The sequence below is a fragment of the Grampus griseus genome (genome assembly GCF_964374135.1).
Source record: "Grampus griseus genome assembly, chromosome: 7".
Classification (NCBI taxonomy): domain Eukaryota; kingdom Metazoa; phylum Chordata; class Mammalia; order Artiodactyla; family Delphinidae; genus Grampus; species Grampus griseus.
In genome coordinates this window covers 35,486,558-35,505,558 of record NC_139001.1, presented here as the reverse complement: position 1 = coordinate 35,505,558, position 19,001 = coordinate 35,486,558, and positions in this window count along the sequence as shown.

Sequence of the window (19,001 nt, the reverse complement as noted above, 5' to 3'; positions counted from 1 at the left end):
TGGCAGCTGGATGGCTTGTAGTCAGTGCAGTTTTGCAGCTGGTGGTGGTAGCAGTTGGCAAAAACTAACTGTCCAGATGGGCATTAAATTTTCTTTAATGTTTATAATATGTCAAAAGAGAATAATCCTATGTCAAAGTGGCTTAGAAGAACTTTTACTCAGGAGCTTACAGAAATTCCTTTTTGACAAGATGGAGGTTGCTTTATTTCAACTACATATGTGAGTCTTACTCCCTTAAATTAGGTCGAGGCGCTCCTCCGCAATGGAATCTCCTTTAGTTAAAAGGGCTTGGAGAGTCTCCAACCTATTCTCTTTCTCAGGTTCTCCACAATTTGTTGATCATTAGCCAGCATTTAGCAGTATGGTCACAGGATTTGAACTGAGGACCCAAAAGGAAAATAATGTTTGATTCTGGAATTGTTATGTTCCTCAGAGGGACCAGTACCATTCAGGTAATGTTATAAAATTAGGAGTAAGTAATAACCATGTTGTATAGAAAAAAGAGCACTGCGCAAAACATCTTCAGACACATAAAACAGGCAAGGAATTAATATCTGAAATATATATTTTAAAATCACTATAAATCTATGAGAAAAACAAACCAACAACAACCTATTTTAAAAATGTGCTTACGGTACAGTATGCAACCCACAGAAGAGGAGATTATGATGGCTTGTATTGAACGCATTATGAAATGGTGATCAGCGTCATTAGTTTAGTGATCAGGGACAAGCAAGATGCCATTCTCACCAAACGTACTGAGGACGAACTAAAGATTGTTTACAGGAAACGTCGTGAGTTTGTGAGGAAACAAGTGCCCTCGTACTTCATGCACTGCTGGGGGGTACAGCCAAGTAGACAAAGCAGTGTGACCACTTTGGAGGATAACTTCTCAGTATCTATAAAATGTAAATGCGAACGTCCTATGTCCCAGCAAATCCTTCCTCACATCTATCTCCTTCTCCCACCCTCATGCAACAACATTCACAAGTGTGCACAGGAAGTCTATGCATTGATATTCATTACAGCAGTGTAACTCAAAGGATGGTCCTTGGACCACCAGCATCAGAATTCCCTGAGAATGTTTACGTTAGCATTTATAATCGTTTTTAGAAATGGGACCATTATTCCATCCCAGAACTACTGAATCAGAGTATGTGTGGGTAAGGCCGGGAGTGTATTTTAACAAGCCCCTCTGGTGATTCTGATGCTAACTAAACTTTCAGCAGCACTGTGTCGTAACATTGTTTGTAATGGAGGAAAAATGGAAACAATCTAAGTGCCCATCATACACTTATTAATATTTTAGAAAATTAGCCAGCAGTTTAAAAGAAGAGGTAGGTATGTGCTGATCTAGGAAAATATCCGAGACAGACAATATTGTAGAACCGAATGTAAAGTATAATAGTAGCTATGTTTTTTAAAAGTTACAGAACAATATCATATATCTCTATACACACATTTGTACATATATGTGTACGTTGTATGTATACGTGTAAACATTCAGCAAAACGTCTGGAGGATACATATCAATTGATAACAGTGGTTATTCCGGAAAGGATTTGGGATTACAACAGCAGTCAAGAGAGACTGTAGCTTTTGGGGAACTACACTCAATATCTTGTAATAACCTAAAATGGAAAATAATCTAAAAAAGAATATATATATATACACATACATGTATGTATGTATCACTGAATCACTCTGCTGTATAACTGAAACTAACACATTACAACACTGTAAATCAACAATATTTCAATAAAAATCTTTTTAAAAAAAGAAAGACTGTAGCTTTTTGTTTGTCATTTCATATTTTGGCAAGAGCTTATATGTGTACTATTTGTAAAACTGTATTTTTACCTGGAGATCTGGGTTCTAGACCCAACCTGGGCTCCATCCAGCTGCGTCACCTTGAGCACATGCCAGCTTCCCTAGACTTCAGCTTCCTAACCTGCAAACCAGGAATTAGACCAGTCAAGCCCAGAGTCATTTTACCCAGCTTTATCTTGCTACAATTTTTGCCAGAATTGTTTATGAAAATTAGGTTGTGTAATAAATCTGACCAAAGAAATAAAGAGAAACATGCATATCTATCTATGCCCCTTGAGGAACTCGTTAATAATTACTTCCACATGTCATCTTAAGACAAATGACTTACATGAGACTTCCTGTGTTTAAATATCACTGTGGCTATATGAAGCTTTTTATATTTAAAGTTTAGAGACCTGATAAAACAAATTGCTCCTCAAACTTTTTCCAAGGGCTTGAATTTAAGTGAATCTTTAGGACCCTGGTTCCAATAGCATCACGTGTGAAAATAAATAATGACTGGCCTGTCCTAGCAGAACACATTTGCTCAGACAGTAATCACTCATGTGGTGAGCATATAATTACTTTAGAACACATAGATGGTGTTAGATTGAAGAGCTGCAGTGATAGTACCATGTTTTCATTCTAACAGAAAAACTAGAGATTTGTTTTCTATTTCTTCAATTTTATATAGCATCTTTTAAAAATTAAGAAAGAGAAGCAGCTTGTACCATGTATGAATCTAGATCGGTTTTGACTAAGTTATAAAGAAATCTGAATAAACCAGAATTCCCTTGGGGACAGATATAAGAACCTTGATTAAATAAGAATTAAAAGGAAAATAATATTTATACTAGAAAGCAAAGAGTAAGGCAAAAAAGCTAAGTACAAAGTTCAACTCTGCCCCATAAGAGGAAGTCCTGCTTTCCTGATCAAATGCAGTATTTAAACACAGCAGTGAGCCAGAAGGAGCCTTACAGACCATTAACCACCACCCCATTATTTTATAACCAATTAATGATAAATTTGAGACTAGAATCCAGCCTTCCTGTCTTTTAGACCAGGGCTTCTTTCTGAGTGTTAATAGGACAAACGCAAATGCCTTTAGCACCTTGAATACGAGTGGATGAGTCAGCCCAATTTTATAAAGAAATTATTTTTGAAAATAGAGTTAAACGCTTTTCATCATATATATATATATATTTTTTTTTGGCGGTACGCGGGCCTCTCACTGCTGTGGCCTCTCCCGTTGCGGAGCACAGGCTCCGGACGCGCAGGCTCAGCGGCCATGGCTCACGGGCCCAGCCGCTTCGCGGCATGTGGGATCTTCCCGGACCAGGTCACGAACCCGCGTCCCCTGCATCGGCAGGCGGACTCTCAACCACTGCGCCACCAGAGAAGCCCCATCATATATCTTTAAAGTGAATTTAAAGAATATTTATGGGGGAAGCCTTTTATAAATGTAAATACAGTATACCTTTTATTAGAGTTTAGTAATTCTGGATATGGAGTCATTTCTACTAATCTTTTTTAAAAAAGAATGAAATTTTAACAGTGAGTCGGTTATTTTCTATGTGCCACCCCAGATCCATTCTCCAACTTTCCCAGCCCTGCTCTGGCTCCTGGAAGCTGACTTCCACGTTGGGCTCCTTGCCTCCAGCCTTCTGCTGAGTTTGTCCAGTGGGAAATAAGGCAGAGATTAGTATTTGGAGGAGAAAGTGAGGTTAGGGCATTATCCCTCTGCACCCCAGTGCCCATTCCTGTGCTGTCTCCTCACTGCCTTGCTGGCAGTGGCTAGCTGGCAATCCCCCTCCCAAGCCTCTGAGCTCTCTCTGGTCACAGTGGTCCCTGAGTCCCTCATCACCTTTTACTGGTGTCCTTGACCTGGCTCCACACCTCTGTAACTAGTCCCTTCACGAAACCCTTTTCTGGTTAGTCCCATAAGTGTACCATCAATTTCCTGCCAGGACCCTAACTGCTTACTACGCAGAGTAATCAAAAGCCTATAGGTATCTGTGAATACTGGTGTAAAGCCAGCAACCGGTAAATGAAGTCTCAAGCCATCCCTGAATAAATCCCGGCCAGGACCAGATCCAGTCCTGTACAACTGGAGTCTGCACGCTCCACCCTCCTGTTAGGAGAGGCCACCTGCCGTAGACCTGAGCATCGTGTGAGTTCTCACTCAGTGTGCTGAGAGTGCAAGGCCCAGGCTGCTCTCCACCCAGGTAGTTGGATGAGATGATGTCTCTTTCCAGGACAAAGAGCAGTCTTGCTTACCACTTGCTGTAAATAAAGCAGTAGGTTCCCAAGCTCAGTGCTCCTTGGCTGGACACAAACCCACTGAGCATGCAGCAGCCACCCGGCCCATCTATAACGCCCTCGTGGGTCTCCAGGAACAAAGGGAACTGACACAAACATGATGTTCCTACTGCTGGTTGTGCTGAGTCTGACCTGGAACCCACATGTCTTCTTCATCCATGACATAGGAACAGGCTAATTTATGAGCTTGTAAGTGGGGTAAAATCTCAGACTCCAGCATCTTCAGCCTCTGACTCTAGCCACTCTGGCCTCTTCCTTCGCCAGGCACACAGCTGAGTCCAGTCTTTAGGATCCTGCACTTTCTCTTCCCTTCAGGTGGAATGCTCAGTCCCAAGGTCTTCACACAGCCAATTCCAACTGTTCTCAAGCCTCAGATCCCTGTGTGTCATCTCCTCAGAGAGGCCTTCTGTCACCATCCCAATCAACAGTCACTCTCTCCCATCACGCATTTTATTTTCTTCTTAACATTTTTTACTCTCATATTATCTCAGTTGTTTGTTTAATGCTTCTTTCCCCCACTAAAATGTAAGCTCCAGGAGAAGTGGAGTCTTTGGGGTCTTGGTCTCTGTCTCCCCAGAACTTAGAATAGTTCCTGCCCAGTGAAGTAGCACAATGGATATTTGATGAATAAATGAATAACCAAATGAATGAATGAGTTTTTACAACGCTACCCTTTACTGTGTGATATTATATACTCATTGAATTTCAGGTACCTCGTCTGTATGATAAAAGTAAGAAAATAATCTGCCTTGTGGCAGATATGTATTATATTGTATTATATTATATTATAATTGTATTTGCATATAGTTATAAATGTCATCTTATATGTTATATATAACAATAAAATAACACGATATTCTGAAAACTGTAAAGTACAATATCATTCCTGTAAAATGCAAGGCTCAGTTTTAATATAAAAGTACACACTTGAGGTCAATCTTAATATTTTCTGCTTTGTCATAATATCATTTAGAGAGGTCACATAATAGTCACTAGATGCATGTTCAATGCATGCTTAATTCATTCCACTCAAAAAGGGGCTGTTAGAAAGTGCAGGAGTGAGAGGCATTTTTCAACACATCTAGTCCTAAGTAATAACACATCAGCGTCTTCCAACCAAAAAGCACTGCTAAGAGCCTATCCAGTTCTATGTCAGCACAGTTATGGAGACCTCATGCAGAGATGACAACACTCCAGTGATTTCCAGGGCTTCACCCTCACTCATTAGGTGGATTCCACCAACCCTACAGGAAAACCAGGCTCATTGCTGGGTGCTCCAGCTGGGGTTTGGAATGTTTACACTCTCCTCTCCCCCAGCATGACTTACAGTTTGTAGTGAGTTTAGCAGTGCCTCCTGCAAGGTCGTTGATTTGCAACCTTATGCTACAAAATAAGTCTGATACAATATTACAAGGCAGTGGGGGGACAGGAGGCTCCTTGCTTTACCTATTTTTAGGTAGCATCCTCCAACTGAAGATTCACTGGAGATCTTTATAGAAGAAATAATGGTGCCTTCCTCAGCCTCATTCCAGCTCCCTCCTTGCCTTTCCCCAGCCCTCCACTTGTCCACTTCTGTTCCCTGTCTGCTGTCATTGATCTTATTCAGGGATGGGGCAACCTGTGGATTTGAACAGAGAGACCACTCCATAGGAAAGAACCTCATGCAATGCTGAGAAGTAATTAGAAAAATCTCAAAATTTCTGACACCAGTGACTTCATGAATACAAGGTATTATGGTCAGACTGGAGAAATCTCTTCGAAAATTTGAAGTAAATTATGTCTAAGAGAATTTCCTCATGTGTGAAATGACAAGGTTGGAGTATTTATTTAACATACACTGCCAGAGTACACACTATATACCAGGCAATGTCCAATAGGATCGCCACTACTAAAACACTGCTAAATTACTAAAACATTACTTTGTTTAACCCTCACAAAAACCCTTTGAGGCAAGCACTCTTATTATCCCCATTCTACAGATGAAAAAGTTGAGGCACGCAGAAGTTAAGTAAACTGCCCAAAGTCACGCAGACGACAAAGCAGCAGAGCCGGGTTCTGATCCCGGGCAGCCTGGCCTTAGAGGCCATCTCTCAGCCATGGTTGCCACGATGGCACTTAGATTCTCACCAAAGTCTTGTACTGTGCTAATGCTCGTGATTCTATTCTCTCAGGGCCTAGTTTCCAACACATTCTAACATGTCTAATATTCATATGATAGATGGATTATTTGGCCAGAATTTCTATCTTATAAGCCATCTTATAAGATGGTGAGGGATTTCTACTGCCATTCGGTATTCAGAGGTATTGAAAGCTACTTCTTTCTAGGGCCCAGAGAAGCCAGCCTGCCCTTTATTTTACTGGAGTAGAACTTATACTATGGATGCCGTAAAGAAAGTGTCCTCAGTGGACCCAGGCATGTGAAACCTGGAATCTAGATGTGCCTTCTGTCGTAACAGCTCTGACCTGGATACACTGACCCTGTGACGCTCTCTCATGTCATCTAAGTATCTTGAGTCATCTCAGACCATCTAAGTGGGTGGTCTGAGGCCCAACAATATGCCTCTGTGTTCTTCATGGTTAAACAGCCCACACCGAGAACCTGAATACGTCTAGGTCTTCTTTCTCCTGTCTCGACACCCAGATCAGCAAGATTCAGTCCCGCAATACTCAACAGCAAAAAGCAGTGAGTAGTAACATGAGTGATGAATAGGCAGAGCACAGAGGATGTTTAGGGCCGTGAAATGACTCTGAATAATATGTATAATACCATAAGGCTGGATACCTGACATCACATACTTGTCCAAACCCATAGGATATATAGGACCAAGAGTAAACCCTAATGTAGAGTATGGACGCTGGGGGACAGGGTCGTGTCCGTGGGGGTTAACTGACTGTCACAAAGGTACCCCTCTGGTGGGCGATGTTCAGAGTCAGGGAGGCTGTGGGTCTGCTGGGGCAGGGGGTATATGGGAACTCTGTGCTTTCCACTCAATTTGGCCGTGAACCTAAAACTTTTCTTAAAAAATAAAATCTATAATAACATGAGTTTTTACCTCAGTCTCTTGAAACGGAGACAAAAAGGAAATCCCACCCTGGAACCGCACACATATGGCATCTCTCTTCTGTCTTCCCTGAGACTTCAGCTGCTGCGGTTATCCCGCCTCGCCCTTGGGTCTCTTCCTCATTCTCTATCCCTCCCCATTTACTTCTCTTTCTACTTACAGGTCCACACAACGTAAGCACACATACACCACTCACATGCACACACACACACGCACACACACACAGCAGCCGAACTTTTCTCATGTAAGTTAAGTTAGCTTCCCTCGCTGCCATTCTCCTCCTGCCCTTAGCCCCATCACTCACCTGCCAGGGCCTACATGGAAACCCCCATACATTGTCCAGTACGTGGAAATGCTGTTAACGCAATAAGGTAGTATTGTAAGTACAAACTTAAAACTGCATGCAATACAAAATTATGTGATTTTGAAACAGCACAATTTTAACAATATTAAGAGCTTTATGCACGAATTTTGAAATGTGTATCTCCCACAAATAAACATTTGTACAGACGACGCAACTTAAAGCTGACAAGCTGAATAAACTGTAAACGGAATTTAGCCGTTACCACGGCCTTACCACATTAGCCTGTGAACAGAAACCCTCACCATAGTTCGCTTGTCACAAACTATGGCCTTGAACTCAGGCAGATTAGAACTCCATAAGGACTTCAGGGTGTATCTTTTGATTAAATGAGAAGGAGTGTCATTATACTTTAATAATTTGTTTCTGCTATATAATTTAGGTAAATATGTAGATAATGACAACGTACTAAACTGTAGGTTTAATAGGAATTTTCTGCATAAAGCGTTAAGCATTTTCCAAAGAAAGATAATGTATTCATATATAAAACAGTGCTTTTTCAGCATATGTGGCCCTGAACTGGAGCACTGACTTGATGGTTAATGATGCATCTGCTAAGTGTGCAGATTGTAAAGAAAGTACTTTCTATTGTTCAATAATATGCCCTATTTAATTGCTCTGTTATTGAATAAAAATCCCTAAAGAATTTTCACTTCCAGCAATGGTTTCTGACTTTCTTTTGGTGTCTAGACAATAATGATTTACTGAAATGTGTGGGGAGCAACATAAGAAAAGGCCTTAAAATATTTAATATTTGTAGTTATTGGAGTAGGGGGAGGGGAGAAAAGACAAAGCAATATTACAGGTTACTACTAAGTTTCCAGATCAAAACAGTTTTGATATAACTATTGAAAAATTTTAATGATCCAAAACCTCAATGTAAAATAGAAGGGGTGAGTGATGTAAGAGCTTGTCCCTCCAAAAAGAGAAGGTCGGAATGGCTGGGCATGGTGAGCACTCTCACGGCGGCCAGGAGATGCTCAGAAGTGTTCTCCCAGCTCTTTCACACCCCCCCAAACTCTTCGAGCAAGTCTACAGTGGTCCTGCACTCAAGGGACGGACACTGCTCAGTGGCCATATGTGTGCAATTCCCTTCCTGCCTTCCAAGACTTTTGATGGATGGAGAGTTCTCCACCATGCCTTTTGCTTTCTACTTGTGCATCTGGGAGTGTTCATGGTCTCCTGCTCTGCTGATATCTTCTATTTGCTTCTATAGATCGACTTTTCATCCTTTCCCACCTGTGCCCCAGGAGGCTGAACTTCATCAATCTTCCAGTTGAATTTAGCCAGGCACAGCCTCCAGAAGGAAACTGAAGGCAGGAGGAGAATGAGATTTGGGTATCTTCCCCCACCCCCAGCTCCTGCTGGCAGAGTTGCAGTGGGTTGGCTTCCATCAGCCCCTCTACTGAAGGCTTTCCTTCCTCTCAGACACGCATGTCCTGTTATGACGACCACTCCAAACTCTTGCTCCTTCAGGTCTAGAGTGGTAACGGCTCCTTTCTTTTGCCAGCCCGGGACATTGCATCATCTCCAGTCATTTACCTAAGCCTTGGCTACACCTGTGTAAATGTCCTCTTTATTAAACTCTTCTCAATTACCCAATTTGATTGAGTCATCTATTTCCTGCCAGGAGCATGATTTCACCCTCAAACCAGGAATGACCTATTAGCCCTTCTCCACCTACCCCAATCCTTCCCATCCTTTAAAGCCCAGCTCCCATTTTAGTTCAAATCTCACCTCCTTACTTGTGCATTCTACATTGATATCTTTCATCTGAGGTGCCTTAGACTTATCATCCACAGCACGCAATGTGTCCCCTGTTTCAGTCTCTTTTTTATCTCCTCAGCATCGCCAGTACAGCTGATAACGTTCTTGGCTTATATCCTTACAACTCAGTACTGTGTTGGCTGAGTATTAAGTACTCAGTAAAAGTCTTTCTTGGGCTGTAGAGGTCATTCCCTCCTTTAAAGGACTGCATGTTCATCCAAAATCTTCAGAGCATGTCACAGGATCATAGATGGAGTAAGAAGGAACTAGGGAGATAATTTGGCCCAATCTCCCCATTGTGGTGATGAGAAAACTGAGTCTCGGAGAGGTGACCTAACAGTCCAACATCTCAGAATCGGGAGGTGGCAAGCTGGAGGGGAGCCCAAAGCAGAATTTTTCTATCATTCTTTGCCACTCAGATACTAGTTTTAGTGTCTCTGTCTTATTACCAAAAAAGTCACCTCTTCATACCTGGATCCTTAGTATATTCCTTCCCTTTCAAAGACAGCATACATTTGTTTCTCCTAGTGAAATACCATTTCCTGAGTCCCCCAGAACTGTTATCTATTCATGCATTATCCCTGCACCTACCACTTTAAAAATTCACCACCCAGACAAAGGCTGGATTCTATTCTTCCCTGCATATCTGGGAAGGGGAGAATAGAGAGCCCTTTGGCAGTTTACTTCAATATTCTCAGATAAATTCAGGCTAGCACAAAGAGGATTCTGGCCATTGTCTGCAGCTTCACTCACAGCCACATGCTGAATAGGAAAGGGATCAACTACCCACATTTAAAATATTCATAATTACACACTCTGTCCTCCAAGGGGCATCTGCCTGCCGGCGGACGCACACACACGGAGACCTGCACAGGGCCGGGAGCTCTCACTCTGCCGCGGAATCCAGCCCCTTTAGAGGCGGAACGCTGCAGTTCTGAATATTCAGACCAAGTGCAAGCTGGCAGCGCTTCCTCTCAATCCTCTGATTGCCATGTGCTGGGGATCCTGGACATGCGGGGGGCAACTTTACTCCCCGCTCTGATGGAGAATGGGAGGCATGTGCATCAGCCACCTGACATTTAACTGGACTCGAATGCCAAGACTAGCACTTTATTACACCATTCCGTTTAGTCACCCAAGTCAACTTCAGCAGAGAAGATGAGAACAATGGGCGGTGGCCCACGGTGTGACCCGGAACATCCCAGCGTGGGTCTCAGACAATGGGTGTGCCACTTTTCCCGTGTTAGACGTATCATTTAGTGCAACACTTTTATCATGTTAAAGGAGGTTCCACATAAAAATGTCAGCAGCGTCCAGTTGACTCATGGAATTGAGAACTGTGCGTTAGCTGCCGATTTAAATTGATTTTGCTTCTTGAACCACGGAAAATCATTCTTTGAACAAGAATTCATGATAAATACACATGTGTAAAAGGCCTTTAATCATAATTATTTTAAATACATAAAACATGATTTAAGCTTCTCAGCCTCATTAATTTCTTATGGTATAAAAGAACAAAAACAACCGGTAAATGAGAAAAGTATAAGTCATAATTTAAATGTGTTATGCATGGTCATTTAGCTCATTAAATGAAAAGATTCTTTATAAACTCTGGGCCATAGAACATTTCTGTGTTACCCAATGATGGAAGCAATGTTACAAATTTTTTTTGCAGAGAACAAATTTTTTTTATCATTTAGGTCTTAAAAGAATATCACCAACAATTAAAACAGCAGAATTAGGATAATGAAATCATCTTGTAACACCGTGGAAACCCTCTTTTAGGGCACTTAACTCTGTTTTCCCTGCAGAGGACTAAAGAGCAGGTGTCACATTCTCAAGGTGTGGCACATAGCAAGGGCTTAGTAAACATCAACTGGACTGACTCTGTGCTGGGCAGTATGCTCTATATTTATACAAGTGTACCCAAATCTTCCCCACGACCCCATGATCCGAATCATGGTAGGGTTTAATCTTCCATTCTCTGCAGCACATGTGTCTTCCCAAGGCTTCCAATACACCTGCCACTTCTGGTCATCCAATCTGATTAGCATGTCTTCATTAATATGGTGGGCCAATAAGATGTTCTTCAGGACATCCAGATGACCCAGGTCCCTTCAGACTATATTGTGACAGAGGGTGGGACTGTGACAGAGGGTGGGACAGTTAACATAGCCCTGAGGTAAGACCTTAAATGTACACTGTTGTCTGTTCCACCTGAGTGTAAACTGCTTCTGCTCCCACTTCCTGACAAAGATGGGACAGAACACATGTGCCAGATCTGTGGCTGCACACCACGTAGTAATAATCGCCGTGTCAATCTGCTAGGTAAAAGACTAACCTGGCTCAGTAACTGCAATCGGGGCTACGACCTGGCTGAGTTTGGAGAAGTCCACTGTCATCCTCTAAGATCTGTGGTTTTTGAAGGGGACAGAAACGGATTCATTTAATGGGGATGTGATTCACCACCCCTGAGTCCTTTAGGTCTTAAGGATGGCACTAATTCCCACCATTTTCCTTAGATACAATGTTGTTTTTTATTTATTATTTGGTTGTGATGGGGGCAGGGGGAGTTTCAAACGCTTCCACTTGAAAGCGTTTGAAACTTCCCCACTACGATAGCTCTTAACACTCAAGCCCACTACTCAATGTTGGGGTTTCGCTAACTACCAAGTATGAATATTCCAATTATGAATTTGAGCACCAGAAAATGACCATTGGGTGGTGAGTTCACGGACCCAGTAGAACCATCATGAATTGGGCCTAAGCCAAGATACCATTTTATTACCAGTCCTCAAGGGCCCCCCAGTCTAACCAGGGGCCCGGATAACAATTTCACTCCCCAAGAATCAGTGCTTCTGTGGGCCCTGCATCCAGCAGCACTCACAAATGTCTGAGTACTACCCAGTCCCCAGTGTATAGTTACCTGAGTAAATGGTCATAGGTCCCTTTGGGAAAAATACGGATAAGCCATTGTATTGTATATACTGCCATGTATACCTGTCACAGTGATGTGGGCCGTTCCCCCTAGAGACCTGGCCTTTCCTTCTAGATCTGAGAACTGGCTAAAGTCCAGACACCGGTTTGGGATTGTGACTTTTTTTTTTTGCAGGGGAGGAGAGGCCTGCTTTTAGCCTACTTGATCTCTTTCCCATTGTACAGACTGAGAGATTCCCTTGCTGAGATTCCCTTGCTGTGTTTTATTAACCATCTCCGTGGCCCTATGTGTGTCACATCACTCTGACTACTACCATGACCTTGCTGCTACGATAAATGCATCACACCTTGCTTCTGATGTTTAAAACCACCACCTGGCCTCTACTATTTTGGGATCCCATCATCCTCGTGGCAGTGAGTGAGTCCAGTTCTCTAATAGCATGTCCCTGGCTTACAGAGGACACCATTGCACTTCTTAGTGTTGCTGGTCCCTCTCTGACCAGTGAATTCCTTATTACTTTTGTTGGTGGAATGGCCTCTGGGTTGTCCTTGGAATGTAGTCAGCTGGTGGCTTTTCTAGTCTTATACAATATATCCATTCTTGCATGTCCTCATGCCTGAGCCTTTTGGTCCTTCCACCATCTGTCCCACCAGTTCGGGCTTTTCTACATCACTTAGTGTGGGTCATAACCTTTTCCAGTTATCCAGGAGCCAGATTATCATTGTGTTATCTTGTGTAAATATAACCAGTGCCCATTTCAGAGTGTTACATTTTATAGACTAGGACAGTGCTTCATTATCAATATACTCTCCCTTACCCAACTTCACGTTCTGCCCTTATAAATCCAGCATCTTCAGGATCCAGTCCCATATATTTTCTCCCAGATTGTGTAGCCAACTCTTCCAGCTTTTTTGTTGTTTTGTCCCTTTCCTCCCTCTGCAGGCCCAGCAATTCCCTGGATAGGTTACTTGGACTTGACTCTCTGTTTGCCTAGAGGCCAGAGGACTGGTGGGGGTAGATCCTGAAGGGTACATATTGTCTTGCAAAGCACAGGCCTCTGCAGTTTTCCATCCAGGAAGGGGCAATGCTAGCCTTTAATAGGGAGAAGTAGACTGCATTTGCCAACTGAGAGATTTCAAGGGAATGGGGGCAGGGTGTTAAGGTTTTTTTAGGGCATCAATTCATATATTCCCTTTTTTAGACTCAGGGCTCAATTCTTTCCCAACCAGGGCCCTAGTCTTGATATAACACACTTTCTGGAGTTGAAAATCCAACCTTCTCTGGGGCTCTGCTGGCCTTAGAATTATGGCTTAGAAATGACCCTCAGGTTCTTCTGTCCTTGACCATAGGAGATAAGAGTTTCTTTATATGTTCCCAAAGAGTTCCTCTGACATGCATAATACCTCTTACATTGGTGATTAATCACTCAAACCCTTCCACTGTCTTGATCCAATGCATGCGATAGCTCTCAACAACAGCCGTTCCATTCCATCATCCTTACTACCTCCCTCAGAATCTCACAAACTCTTGAGATATTTGAGTGCCTCCCCTCCTACCATTATTCTATCCCTGTTCACAATGGATAAAGCTGAAACAATTGCAATGCTCCACTTTGCACCAGCAGTAGTTTCTCACTGCCAGCTGGCCAGAGAGTAAGGCAGCTCCAAAATCACATTTCATCGTCTGCTTTCTTAAACCACTCCTGACACCAACTGCCTTAGGTCCAATTCTCCAAGAAATAGATTCTAAGGTTATGTTTCCTGTTGTGGACAAAGTGTTTTGGAGCATGCTCTCAGGAATGACACCCAGAAGGGAGTAAAGAAAGTAAAATTAAGCAGAAGGAAGGGTTGAAGGCAATGGTGCTGCAACAAAGAACTGAGCTGATCCCCCAGGGAGTTCTTGAGACGAAATGCCCCTTCAGAGTTGGCCCAGAACTGGTCTTTGTTTCCTTGCATTGACCAGTCATTTCCCGGTAATGGATGTAAACTTGAGTGAGGTAATTCCATTAAGGCCAAGAGCAATTCCAGTAGGGACTTGGTTGCAAGCTCTCAGTAACCAACACTTCTTGGCACCATGGGAACTGAGTGACTTGATTTTGAACCAACCACAGAGTCCTTTATTTCCCCATTTTGAAGATCAGAAAACGGAGACAGAGAGTAAAATTAATTTTCCCATAGACACACAGCCCTAGGGCAAGTTTAAGTCCAAATATTTGAATGCAGGTGTATATAGGTCTAAATCCTAAACCATAACTAAACCATAACTTCCACTAAACCATAAACAGTACAGCTATGTCTCTGATTGTTCTCCCACCAATTTTGGGGTAACTTCAGCTTTGCTCACATTCTTCCCAAAGAGTTATAAAGTTCCTGGTTGGGGGAAAGAGTGGAGGTGGTATCCAAACAGCAGACGCTAGTGGACACGTCTTGCTTTTCTGCTCCAGACAGCTGCACTCATGTGTCTGGTTGCTGCCAATAATGATAGCACTGAGTAAAATCTCCCCATCCTCCATTTCTCCCCCTCTTCCCACAATCTACTTTAGAAAATAAAGAAAGGAACTGAAGAAGGAAAGGTGGGCAGCAAAGAAGGAAGAGAAAGCAAATGAAACTAATATGCCTTGAGAACCTAATATGTACCAGGCTCGGTACTAATTTCTTTAGTTTGTTTCCCGATTTGCCCCTCACAACAATCCAATGAAACAAGGATAGCTTCCAGTTTATAACGAAACCAAGGCTCAGAGTAGATTATTACAGTAGCAGTGTCCCTTTCTAAGTGGCCATGACTCCTTGGAATCATGATATAATGTAGGAAATCCAGAAACTGATCTTGCCCAAAGAATCTTAGATTTTTAGGGCTATATCTGTCATGTAATGAGAGCGGTCTGTCACCCAGCTCTAATGAGCATCTACTAACCAAAGCTTATATTTGTCACAAAACATCTCACAACATCCTTCTCAGTTTTAACCATGCTCCTCTACCTTACTCGCATTGCCAGCCCCATCATCCTAACAGCCTAAGTCCTGTGACAGATGGCAGGGACACTACCTGTTAGCCAATGACATATAATCCTGAGCACTGGAAGTTTCCCATGCAAGTATGGGATTTAATTAAACATCTTGGCCTCATGAGCATCACTTTGGTCTCTCTCTGTGTCCCTGTATCTCACGTTACCAAAACTGCACACAACCCAAGAGTCAACTGGGCAAGGTGAGGTTGGGAAATAAAAACAAAATATTCTACCACTAAAGATGTTGTGGACACTCTTGTAGATACAGGGTGAACCCCACCCACTATTTGGTTCAGATATTATAATGCCACACACACACCAAAAGTAAATGAAAAAGATTATTCACTGTATTAGGGTTCTCCAGAGAAATAGAACCAATAGGATGTGTGTGTGTGTGTGTGTGTGTGTGTGTGTGTGTGTGTGTGTGTGTGTGTTCAGAGAGAGAGACAGACAGAGAGAGAGAGATTTATTTTAAGGATCAGACAATTATGGAGACTGGAAAGTCCAAAATCTGCAAGGTAGGCTGGCAGCTTGGAAACCCAGGGAAGAGCTGATGCTACAGTTCAAGTCTGAAGGTGGGTCCTGGCAGAATTCCCTCTTCTTCAAGAGAAGTCAGTCTTTTGCTGTTAAGACCTTCACCTGATTGGATGAGGCCCACCCACATTACAGAGGGTAATCTGCTTTATTCAAAGTCTACTGATTTAAATATTAATCTCATTTTTAAAATACCTTCACAGAAACATCTGTAATAATGTTTGCCAAAATATCTGGATACTGTGGCCTAGCTATGTTGATGCAAAAAATAAAATAAAATGGCCATCATACTCACAGGCTGTCTGGGGAGAGCAGGGCAACTCCAAAGCAGATCTGAAAATGGCTCAAGAGAATTTGGAAAAGGGACTGGCTTGGGGTTTTTATGGTGGTGAGAGGCCAGGGTGAGGGTTCCCACACAGGCAGGGGTTTGCGTGTTTTGAACCTCCCTCCAGCAGCGAAGCATCCAGACTTTCTTATCATGGATGTGTAGATGTGGGGTGCACGTGGGTGAAGGAGGATTGAGGCTTAAAAGTTGTCAGCAACCACAGATCAAAAATTGGAGTCAGACTCTGTTGCAAAAGGGTATGCAGACTTTAGTCAGTTTAGTAGATATAAAAAAATATAATGATAGAACCAGTGAAGCAAGAAGAAGAAATATTAACCAAAGTAGGTATAAATCCTATTGGATTAAAATTGCTGACACCTGCACTTAAACAGGAAGTCCATTTGAAGTCACCACCATTCACAGTGGACACTGACCCAGGACAGCACAGCCAGCAACTGGAATGTGGCCAGCGGGTGCATTTCTAGGTCTAGAGAGGAGCTAGGCCTTATCTCCTAACACATGAATAATTCTTTTTCTCTCCATATTAAGAGCACATTTGAAGAAATTACCACCTGGAAGCCAGTATGTTTCTAGGTGGGGAGGAATAGAAAATTGGGAACACAGTAAAAATGCATAAAAATAGAGACACTCTCCATCAAGTGGGATGACCCAGAAAGTTCCCATACAGTCTAACTTTGCAGAGAACCTTTCTGCCCTGCACATTACTAACAGTAAAATACCAGTGTCAAAATTCAGTGCCCTCCATTCTGAGTGTCTAAGGGCATCTGAGAGCACTTTAGGCCCCTTTAAGCCATCATGAGACTTTAATTCCTCCTTCCAGGGAGCCAGGAGGGTGGTGAACTCAACAAGCTTATAAATTAAGTCCTGAGTCTCATTTTCCCAGCAAAGCAAGTTCAGAATGTACCATATAATTCTACAGGCTTGACATATCTCCATTAAAGGGGATGCCCACTCAGTGTGGGAGTACAAAAAAGAAATTACAGATTTTCTAATAAATGCCTCAAACTGCCAAGAAAATCTGGTTCTCAGGATATTTTTTTTCCTTTGTGGCTGAAAGTAAACATGTTCATTGCTTTATAGTTTCCTGAAATGATGACATTCTAGTGTAATTGCAAATTCCTGTGAGAGGCAAACAATTTCTACCAACTCCAGTGATCTATGAGTGCATTTCTAATGGCTAAGGAAGCCTCTATCACTGGACACACGTATCAAGTGATCATCACGAGGCCTTTTTTTTTTTACCAAGAAGGAGCACTTGCTCAAGTACTTTTCCATCAGATTACAACTGAAACCTTCACTCATTCTTAAAAGGCACCTCTCCAAGTTCATGAGTACAAAGATTGACTGCAAAACAAAGATTTCACACAGCACTGCTTTCCTTAATTTAAGTAAAGAGAAAGCCAACTGAAATATCTCCTGCTATTTTCAAATCATAGTTACACAGAGAGTGAATTTTTTTGTAAGTTGGCTACATCATCTGAGCAAAAGACTTTATTAATGTCCGTTCAAGTAAAATTTCAAGACTAGAACTAGAAAGCTGAAGTGAAACATATTCTAGAAGGGTTATTTGGTATGCCAAGGAATCTAAACTTCTCAAATTTACTGGAAAATATTAGTGTTCTTGCCAATTATCTAGGCCTGGTGTAATCATTTCATAGAGAAAATCCATCCATTGCCCACATGCACACTCATAATTCCAATCTGTGTGTCTCTGTTGGACCAAACAGAGGCTGGAGCCCTCGGGCTCTGCTACACATTAGTGGAACAACTGCCCAAACACATGAACTGGGTCCTGCAGCACCTTCTGGATACAATTCCTCTCCTTCCTTAGCAGGTCTAGCCATTCTCTAGCCAAGTTATACTGTAAATCACCGAGTTATTGGCCTGGTAGCCTGCAGGCAGGTTGGGTATATTCTGATTGAGGTGCATATTGTGCTGAAAAAAAGAAGACTTTGCAAACAAGGAAGGGAATGCCAGCCTTTGACAGGGAGGAGTGGGCCACTTCTGCAGACCTAAAGAGTTCAGATAAATCTGCAGATTCAAGATTTTCAAGGGCATCATCCCACGTGTCCCCATTGCAAGTCTCAGGGTCCCACTCCATCCCAACTGCGGCCTTAAATTCAATGTAGCCAAACTCTCAGGGTTGAGAATTAAATCGGTGTTGATGCTCCATTGCCCTTGTTTAGCCTTTTCTGCCTTCCAATGACTGGAAATGAGAATGTCATTATATGCTACCAAGTAGGCCCACTCGGTGAGTAACTACCCTCCAACTTGCCTTGCCCTGATCTATCAATGGTTGTCAGCAACAGCAGTCTGATTCCAAAATTCTTATAATTCCTACCCTCAAATGCCTGCAGTATTCCTCCATCAGGGCATTCCAGTCTACACATATCAATTCCCTGCTCACCACTAGGTAAAGTTTATGATTTGCACCCAAACTGTATGCCAGGGGCTACTGGCACTCCATCTAACACCAGGGATGGGAGTCCTCGCTGCCAGTCAGTGGCATGTGATTCAGCTCCAAAATCACCATTGTAGATTGTGTTGCTTGGGAAACAGACTCAGATCTGGGATTTGCATGCTAGAAGTTGATTGAGGGTACCTGTCAGGGGTAAAGGGAGCAGCATTAGGCCAAGGAAGTTTAAAGGCAATGCAGTTGCAATAGAGGCCTCAGCCAATCCACTGGGGGCCATTGGACCTGGGAAACTCCCTCAGAGTTGCTGAGATTGAGGCAAGGAGGCTGGGGCTCTGTACCACACATCAGCCAGTTATGATGTAGGCTCTTTCCAGGGAGGAAGCGTGACTTGGGCAAGCCATCTCCCTTTGTCTGGGGGCAATTCCTGGGAGAAACTCATCTG